The sequence below is a fragment of the Ursus arctos genome, unplaced genomic scaffold, assembly GCF_023065955.2.
Source record: "Ursus arctos isolate Adak ecotype North America unplaced genomic scaffold, UrsArc2.0 scaffold_30, whole genome shotgun sequence".
Lineage (NCBI taxonomy): Eukaryota > Metazoa > Chordata > Mammalia > Carnivora > Ursidae > Ursus > Ursus arctos.
In genome coordinates, this window is record NW_026622986.1 from 15,855,767 (window position 1) to 15,865,447 (window position 9,681).

Consider the following 9,681-nt stretch of genomic DNA (forward strand, 5'->3'; position numbering starts at 1 on the left):
GTACAAGGCCTGGCCCCTGCCCCCATCTCCAACCTCATCTCCTATTTCATTACATATGTATCTGTTGAATAAATGAATACCACTTATCTTAAATTTTCAGATATATGCCAACTTCACAAAAATCATAGTGCTAGACTATAACAAATTTATTGTTATGTATCCATTTGGACAGCAACTACTTGGTAAATGGTACAGGCAAACATGTCTATTACCAATTCTATTTCTGATGTGTTCACAAAAAAGTTCAGAGCCAGTAGGCCACAGGCAGGGGGTCATGGGTGGCCTCTTGGGGTGGGCCTCACTGCCAGGGCTGCTGAGCAGTCCTCGGGCCCCCGGCGCCTGGCCAAGCTTGTGCTTGCATCCCAGCTCAGGAGAGCCCTCCTGGACCCGGGAGTGGACCCTTGTTGCGGTGAAGCCAGATGGGGTGCAGCGGTAACTCCTTGCAGATGGGATCCCGAGCTTTGAGAGAAGGGGCCTCAAGCTGACGGGAATGAAGATGCTGCAGGCACAGAGAACATCCTTGCTGAGCACCACCATGACCAGCAGAGGAAGCCCTTCTACCCAACCTCATCAGCTACGTGAGCTCCGGCCCCATGGTGGCCGTGGTCTGGAGAGACCCTAACATGGTCTGCACCTCAAGGGCCATGGTAGGACACACCAACCCAGCTGAGACTGCCCCGGCACCATGGCGGGGAGGGACTTCAGCATCCTCAGCGGCAGGAAGGTCACCCATGCCGGTGACTCCATGGAGGGGGCCCAGAGGGAGACCAGCTATGGTTCTAGAGTAGTGAGCTGATGAACGAGGCAGACGAAGGCCACCAGAGCAGCACCTACAGCCACCTGTAGCACCACCCAGGGTCAGCTTCCTGTGTCGCAAGAACTCGAGCCCATTCCCATGGTTGGCCCAACTGTCCCAGACCACCTCCCTGTCCCCTTTCTGCCCCAGCCCAGCCCAGAGGGCTTGAGCCACCAACTTCACGTGCCTTTTAGTTTCCTAAGCCAGCAAGAGATTGGACCCAACCCTTACCGTACCGAAGTGCTGACGATCTTTGGGATGTCTCCCAAAGTGTGCAGTGTGACCTCCGTCCCCCAAAGGGGGGACATTAAAATTCATGTGTTGTGTGTGTGCGGGGGAGCGGGGATTGCTTATTCTGCCATCTCTGAGGTGGGGATGAGGACTTCATGCCCAGTTGTAAGAATGTGAGAGTAGAAATCAAGCTTCACGTCTCGCCAAAAGAAAAAGAAAAATTTCAGCTCCCCTCCGACCCCACCCTCAGAGGCATTTTGTGAAAGACTTTTACTTTTTTCTTTTTGACTGACAACTAATAGGACAAAATCTTACAACAATATCCATAATATGTCAGCCGAACAGTCCCTTCTGTAGGGGCTTCCTATTTGTACTAAGGGCCACCAGTTGCTTGATATCTATTAGCTAAAATCAATCAAGTAGTGGTAGCTGTTCTGGTGATGACAGATCCGATTGCTTTTAATTGATCATTATAGCAATTAGAGGGTCTTTAAAATTCATACAAAAGGTATTTTTTAAAGACTCTGCTTTTGGAATTTAAATAAACAACCATCGTTTATCATTTTTCAAAGCTTGCTACCCTTTTGTTCTACTAACAACACCTAAGGAGCTCAATAGCCAGGAATCAGTGACATTTCAAGACTGAGACCTGTCAACACAGGCAAGATCTGGGACTAGTTGACAAACAACGCTCAATTAGTGGATTTCACGTGGGTGATGGGTGGGTTTATTAATATGCTGATTCTATTCTGGGAGTCCTCTTTAGAAGACACCACTTCATCCTCAGATGTCAAACTTGCTTCCAATGGATGAATTACCATGATACAAAAATAGACTGCAGATAAAGCCCTCATTTTACTTAGGCAAACCCACGAATGAAGTAACCCAGATTGCTACTTAAACTTACATTTAAAAAGGTAAGAGATTTCAAGTAAAAATATAAAATTCACTGGACAACATGGATTATTTTTCTGGATTATGATTTTCTTACCCATCACTTAATATTTATTTACACTGGGTTAGGCAGGTAAAAGAACTATCGGGATTTTAACAGTAGACTATTCAAATCATGCTTAAAGGCTCAAACTGAATACTTCTTAAAGAGTCCAAGGATATATTTTCCTGACAGATATGGTCCCCTGTATCTGTCCTTCATCCCATTTTGTTTACTAGAGTAGGCTAAATCTCGAGATGGCCCATTCACGTTGAAAATCCACTTTCACATACGTTATAAACCAGCTAGGTTATCTCTCAAAGGCAAATGAAAAAAACATGCGGAGTCATATTTCCCAGAGATCTTTAATCTGGACTAAAACTAAATCCAAAGGCTTAAATATTTTAACATAATTGGAAAGGATCATTTCATTCCTTACTTTCAAAATATGATCTTTTATATTTAGATCTGAATGACTCAAGTGTGCAGAATCAGCAAACACATGCTGAAAACTAAGATAAATTTACATTAACAGTTTTTATTATATTAACTAAAAGTCGTAAAAGCTTCACATGCTCTAATAAGCCCAGGGAATGCACAAGAGCTCACAATGCCAAGAACAAATTAAAAAGAAAGTTCAGATGTCAGGCTGAGTTCAAAGACATCTTTGGAAACGGTTTATTTTCAAGTTGAAAAATTTCTAACTGATTGAAAATAAATCTCACCATCATTTAAAGAGAATTTGTAAAAATAATCATTAGCGTAAGGAAAGGTCTTGGTTAAAAAAAAAAAAAGCTAAAGCCTAATGCTAACTCTTTTTTAAAAAACCAAATGAAGAAATAAAAGATGGAATATATTCTATAGGCCATAAGGACCTTGGGCACAAATTAAGCATTCTTAAAAATTGAGGCATAGACTGCTCAACTATGATAACTCTCTGCTCTAGGGGTAAGTTGTTCCAATACATTTCTTTTCCCTCACAGGACCACAGACAGCTTGGGCATGAAGGAGAAAACTGTGTCAGCAAACCTGCATTACACTACAATTTCTCTTCCTCCAAAATCCATCCTGCATTATGTGTAAATGTTAATACAGTGAAACATGAAAAAAAAAAAAAAAACTTCATCAGGTATACTGAGTGAATTAAGAGAACTGTTTCTTCCCAAAATCAATTTAGTGAATTTGAAAAACCAAGCAGGAAGAAGCTATTGGTACGTAAAGGAGCTGTGTGCTGGCTCCCACTTTTTCCTCAAGCCAACATATTTAACGTAATTCTGTATTTTATTTTATTTTTATTTTTATTTTTTTAAGATTTTATTTATTTATTTGACAGAGAGAGACAGCCAGCTAGAGAGGGAACACAAGCAGGGGGAGTGGGAGAGGAAGAAGCAGGCTCCCAGGGGAGGAGCCCGATGTGGGGCTCAGTCCCAGAACACTGGGATCACACCCTGAGCCGAAGGCAGATGCTTAACGACTGCACCACCCAGGCGCCGCAATAACATAATTCTGTATTTTAAATTAGCATTAATTTATTTTTTAAGCTAGGCTTACAGCTTACAATATCTTTAACACAACTTGCTACAAAGAATTTTTTTTTAAGATTTTATTTATTTATCTGACAGAGAGAGAGAGGGAAGGAGCATGAGCAAGGGGGAGCAGCAGGCAGAGAGAGAGGGAGCAGACTCCCCTATGAGCAGGGAGCCCAATGCGGGGCTCCAGCCCAGAACTGTGGGACCATGCATGACCTGAGCCGACGGCAGACACTTAACTGGCTGAGCCACCCAGGCACCCTGACAAAGAATTTTATTACTAAGAATTATTTCAAAGCCAAAGAAAATAACCTCCACCGTGAAAAAGGGGTTTAGTCCCTGTTGCTATTCATTATTTTTTCACTTAATGCTCACCAACCTACTTACATTTTTCTCATGTTATATAGAAAAACATGTATAAAGTATATTTCATTTGACAAAAATCCATATATATACCACAATACATTTCCTCCCATTTCTAGATTCTGGAGAGCCTAGAAGTATCCAGCAACCTGGCCAGAACACTTCTGTATAGTCCAGACTTACTTATCACCGGTCCAGAGAAACACTGTGAGATCTGGCTCACTTTTGAATGCTAAGGTCCATCTTGCATTAATTAGAACTGATTTAACTGCAAGCATCACAATGAAAGAAATGTATCCCCGAGAGCTGGAGCATTCCACCACCCTAAAATAAGTTTGAACTTTATAAAGCATCTTCATGCTTTATTTTTCTTCTAATCTCAACCTGGAAAATTCATATTCCTTAAAAAAGATGATCTATTGATGGCCAGTGGTATGCTCATTAACAGCAGCTCTGTAGAAAAGGAGGAGGAGGCGACAACGGCTCTAATCTGTAGCCCTGCCAAATGCCATGGTGTAAATGCTCCCACCGTGGCAGGTTTCCAGCTGCCAATGTGACGTTGGCCAATGCAGAGTTGCAAATAGACGCATGGTATTTCCACCAGATGGATGCAATTGACATAAGTAAACTTAAGAGCATATATACTAGTGAAATGAACTGAATTAGTTAAGAAGTGATGACTTGAGTATTTATCACTTTTGTTTTTAACACAATTTATTGAAGTTTATCTAATGTGATTCTTTGATAATGGCTATTTAACAAACTCCTCCCCAAATTCCTGAAAATCGACGGAGCAGCCAGGAAGGGCAGACTCCAGCCCATCTCTGCTATTTTGGTAATCTCTTTCCTTGGGTCTATTTTATGTTCTTTTTTCTAATCTTTTAAGTAGAATACTTATTTTAGGTCTTTTTATTTTCTTTTTTTGTTTATCAAGACCATTAAAGAATTTAATCATGAGAACAGTTTTGGCTGCATACCATGGAGATTTCTAAATATTAATTTTCCCTCTTCACTTACCTTGTAAATAGTCTGTTGTTTGTATAATGGGCCAAATGCTACTTAGGAACGTTTGCGGTTTTTGTTTTTTTTGGGGGGGGGGGGGTTATCCATCAGGTTAGAGTGATTTCTTTAAACTTCCTAATTTCTAGTTTCACTGCAATGTGACTTGAGAATGTGGCCTGTATAATTTCTAAGGCTTACCTCAGACATATGTTCCAGATCACTGCAATAAAGCAATTTTAATAAAATGAGTCAAATGAAATTTTTGGTTTCCCAGTGCATATAAGTTATGTTTACATTAAGCATGTAATAGCATATGTCTAAAAAAAACAATGCACTTAGCTTAATTTAAAAATGCTATATTGTTAAAAAATGCTAACCATCATCTGAGCTTTGAGCAAGTCTTAATCTTTTTACTGATAGAGGATCTTGCCTTGGTGTTGATGGCTGCTGACTGATCATGGTGGTGGCTGCTGACGGTTGGGGTGGCTGTGGCAATTTCTTAAAATAAGACTGCAACGGAGTTTCCTGCATCAACAGAGTCTTCCTTTCACAAATGATTTCTCTGGGGAGCCTGGGTGGCTCAGTCAGTTAAGCGTCTGCCTTCAGCTCAAGTCATAATCGAAGGGTCCTGGCATCAAGTCCCACATCAGGCTCCCAGGGAGCCTGCTTCTCCCTCTCCTCCCTGCTCTTGTTCTCTCTCTCTCTCACTATCTCTTTCTCAAATAAATAAATAAAATCTGTTAAAAAAATGATTTCTCTGTAGTATGCAGTGCTGTTTGATAACATTTAACTCCCAGTAGAACTTCTTTCAAAATTGGAGGCAGTCTTCTCAAACCCTGCTACTTCTTCATCGACAAAGTTTATGTAATATTCTAGATCTTTTGTTGTCAGGTCCACAGTCTTCACAGCATCGTCACTGGGAGTAGATCACATCCCAAGAAATCACTTTCTTTGCTCATCCATAAGAAGCAACTCCTTGTCCACTCCAGTTGACCACGAGATTGCAGCAACTCGCATCTTCAGGCTCCTCTTCTAACACTAGTAACACTAGTTCTCCTGCTGTTCCACCCCATCTGCAGTTACTTCCTCTACTCAAGTCTTAAGCCCCTTAAAGTCACTTCTTCCAAACTGTTAGTGCTGATATTTTGACGTCTTCGCAGGAATCATGAATGTTCTTAATGGCATGTAGCGTGATGAATCCTTTCCAGAAGGTTTTTAATTTATTTTGCTCCAATCCATCAGAGGAATCAGTGTCTATGGCAGCTGTGTATAGCCTTATGAAATGTATACGACTTAAATACTACGACTTGAAAGTCAAAATGACTCCTTGATCCATGGGCTGCAAAACGGGTGTTTTGCATGGATGCATGTTTGCATTGTTTTCTAAACAATGTTAATCTCACTGTATATATCACCCATCAGAGCTCTTGGTTGACCAGGTACATTGTCAATGAACAGCACAATTTTGAAAGGAATCTTTTTTTCCTGAGCAGCAGTTTCAACAGTGAGCTTAAAATATTCAGTAAACCATGTTGTAAACAGATGTGCTGTCATCCAGGCTTTGTAGTGCCATTTCCAGAGCACAGGCAGGTAGATTTAGTATGATTCCTGAAGGCCCTAGGATTTTCAGAATGGTGGGTGAGCTGTGGTTTCCACTGAAAGTCAGTTACGTCAGCCCCTGACAAGGGAGTCAGCCTGCCCATCAAAGCTTTGAAGCCGGGCATTGACTTCTCCTCTCCAGCTATGACAGTCCTAGCTGGCACCTTCTTCCAATAGAAGGCAGTTTCATCTATATTAAAAATCTATTATTTAGCGTAGCCACCTTCATTAATGGTCTTATCTAGAGCTTCTGGATAATTTACTGCAGCTTCTGTATCAGCATTTGCTGCTTTGCCTTTCATGTTATGGAGACGGCTTCTTCCCTTAAACCTCATGAACCAACCTCTGCTAGCTTCAGACTTTTCTTCTGCAGCTTTCTCACTTCTCTCAGCCTTCATGGCATTGAAGAGAGTCAGAGCCTTGCTCTGGATGAGGCTTTGGCTTAAGGGAATGTTGCGGCTGGTTTGATCTTCTGTCCAGACCACTCAAACTTTCTCTATATCAGCAATAAGGCTGTTTCCCTTTTCTTATCATTTGTATGTTCACTAGAGTAGCATTTTTCATTTTCTTTAAGAACTCTTCCTTTGCATTCACAACTTGGCTAACTGTTTGGTTCAAGAGACCTAGCTTCTGGCCTGTCTCAGCTTTTGACATGCCTTCCTCATTAGGCTTAATAATGTCTAACTTTTGATTTCAAGTGAGAGACATGAGACTCTTCCTTCTCACTTGAACACTTAGAAGCCATTTTAGGGTTATTAACTGGCCTAATATCAATATTGTTGTGTCTCAGGGAATAGGGAGGCCCAAGTAGAGGGAGAGAGACAGGAGAGTGGCTTTGCAGTGGAGCAGTCAGAACACCCGCAACATTTATCAGTTAAGTTCACCGTCTTATATGAGTGTGGTTTCTGGTACCCCAAAACAGTTACAATGGTAACATCGAAGATCATTGATCATAGATCACCATAACAAATGTAACAATAATGAAAAAATTCAAAATATTGCAAGAATTACCAAAAGATGACAAAGAGATATGAAATGAGCAAATACAATCAGAAAAATGACCCCAATATTCTTGCTCAATGCAGAGTTGCCACAAACCTTCAAATTGTAAAACACACAATATTTGCAAGGCACGATAATGGAAGAGCAGTAAAGCGAGACATGCCTACGCTTTTAAAGCCCATTAAGATTTTATTATTATGAAATACTTTTGTTTCTAATACTAACTTATGGAGCATAACCCGGAAACATGATATTCTCTTTAATCTCCTTGAGAATCTGATGTAATAGTGTCTTAGCTCAGAATACATGTGCAATAAATCTGAGGCAAGACCTGTATGCATGCTTTGTTGGTGGGTACCAGCCCAGGGCAGCAAGAGCGGGGACTGAGGAATAGAGAAGGAAGGAAAGCAATCCAGACAGTTCCATAGTCACACAGGACACGCCCAGGGAGGGCATGTGGAACCAGTGCACCTCAGAACAGTCCAACGGGAAGAAAGAAGACAAAGTGATTGTGGATCTTTCTGTTCTCTCTTCTGATCATCCAAGTTCACCCCAGTAAGCATTAAGCTCTGTGGTAGAGTTTGCAAAAATGGTCACAAAAATTCCTACCATTCCTGTATACATCCTTGTACGTATCCCTTTGCAATGTGACTTTGCAGCAACTCCTATCAAGAGGACAGGTCTCTTTCTCCACCCCTGAAATCTAGTTTTGGCCATATGACTTTCTTTGGCCGATGGGACATTAGCAAATATGATGCTGAGCAGAGACTTGAAAAGCGCATGTGCATTGGGGCATGCCCTCTCTTGCTGCTGGGAACCTCTGTCACCGTGTACATAACCCTAGGCTAGTCTGTTGCCACAGACGGAAGCTACATGCTATCATCCCGCCTAACACTGAGCCAACTGCCAGACATGTGGGTGAGGCACTGCAGACCGACCAGCTGCTAATTAACAAGCCTATAGCTCCATTCTACACTATCCGGCCAGAGGAGCCAGTGTAGACCAGAAGAGCCCAGCCACCCTCGGAATTGTGAGAAAGAAAGGATTTGTTGTTTAAAGACATTATATTTTGGGGTGCATAGCAAAAGCCAACGGATGGACTCTACCGCAGTAGAGATTGGGTTAGCTGGCCCTTAGGGCGGCTGCTGGAGAAGCGAGATCCTGTGATCCATGTTTCAGTGTTTCCTTGGAGTCCAGAAGTGGTGGGAGGAGCTGTGGCTTCTGGGGCTCCAACCCTATGTTGCTGACACCGTGACAGTCCCCCCATAATGAGTATGATGGGTGCCATGCTGAAGCCACACTACGGGGACAGCAGAGGCAGCCAGTGGTACCAGGAGAAGAGATGGTGACTGGGATCTTCGCCCAGCAAGGACCAATGTCAAAACGTGGAGGTAAAAAGAAGCAATATGGGGAAGTACATAAGCTGTACAAAGAGCTCTTTTTATCTCGCGTGAGTTAGACTCTTCATTTTAAGTCAATGAAAGCTACGTTGAATTAGCTTAAGAGAGAAAGGTTAATTTATGACAAGGATGCAGGAAGGCAATGGAGCCTTCAAAAGAGGTCAATGCTGGAAATCAAAATCTGGGGATTCTCGCTCCATCACCCAGATCTCTCAGCACTTTATTTCATCCTTCTCAATTTCTGCAAACCAGCTGCCTCTTCTGCTTCCCCAGGACTCTGTGGAAGAGGTTATGCACAGAGCCTCTTAAATGCAAATATACCATCCCAGGCCCACAAATAAGCCAAATTTCCAAAAGAATGATACTGCTTCGTGTCGCTTCAGTCAGATATGTACCCCAGAGTGGTGGGGGTGTAAGGCTTCAAGGATTGATCCCTGCAAATGGGGGGACAAGGAAGTTTCCAGAGTACGGGGATAAGAACTGAGAAAATCGAAAGGTGTCTACCACATTTGCACAACTTAGAAGATGAAGAAACCAGAGTTCAGGAAGAATAAGGAACTTTCCCTAAGGTCACAGACTACCAGGGGCAATGTCATGACCTTAGCCCAAATCTAATCTCAAACCTCAAGCTTTTCCACTTCTAACAGAACTGTCCCATGGGACTCTATCAAAAAATCCCTGAGACACATATATTTTCTATAATTAACATGTTTAATTCTATAATAAGAAAAAAACAAACTTCTCTCTTAAGCCAAGATGCATCAAGAAAAATCGCTCCCTTGCTTTAAAGCTGACCATCTTCAATGCATCAAATTTAACCTCTTC

The 9,681-nt window shown here is 41.9% G+C and overlaps 1 pseudogene; it reads left to right on the forward strand.

Annotated features, from left to right (window-relative positions):
- Nucleotides 1-274: 274 nt before the first annotated feature.
- Nucleotides 275-846, forward strand: LOC113241315 (nucleoside diphosphate kinase, mitochondrial-like; annotated as a pseudogene).
- Nucleotides 847-9,681: the final 8,835 nt, after the last annotated feature.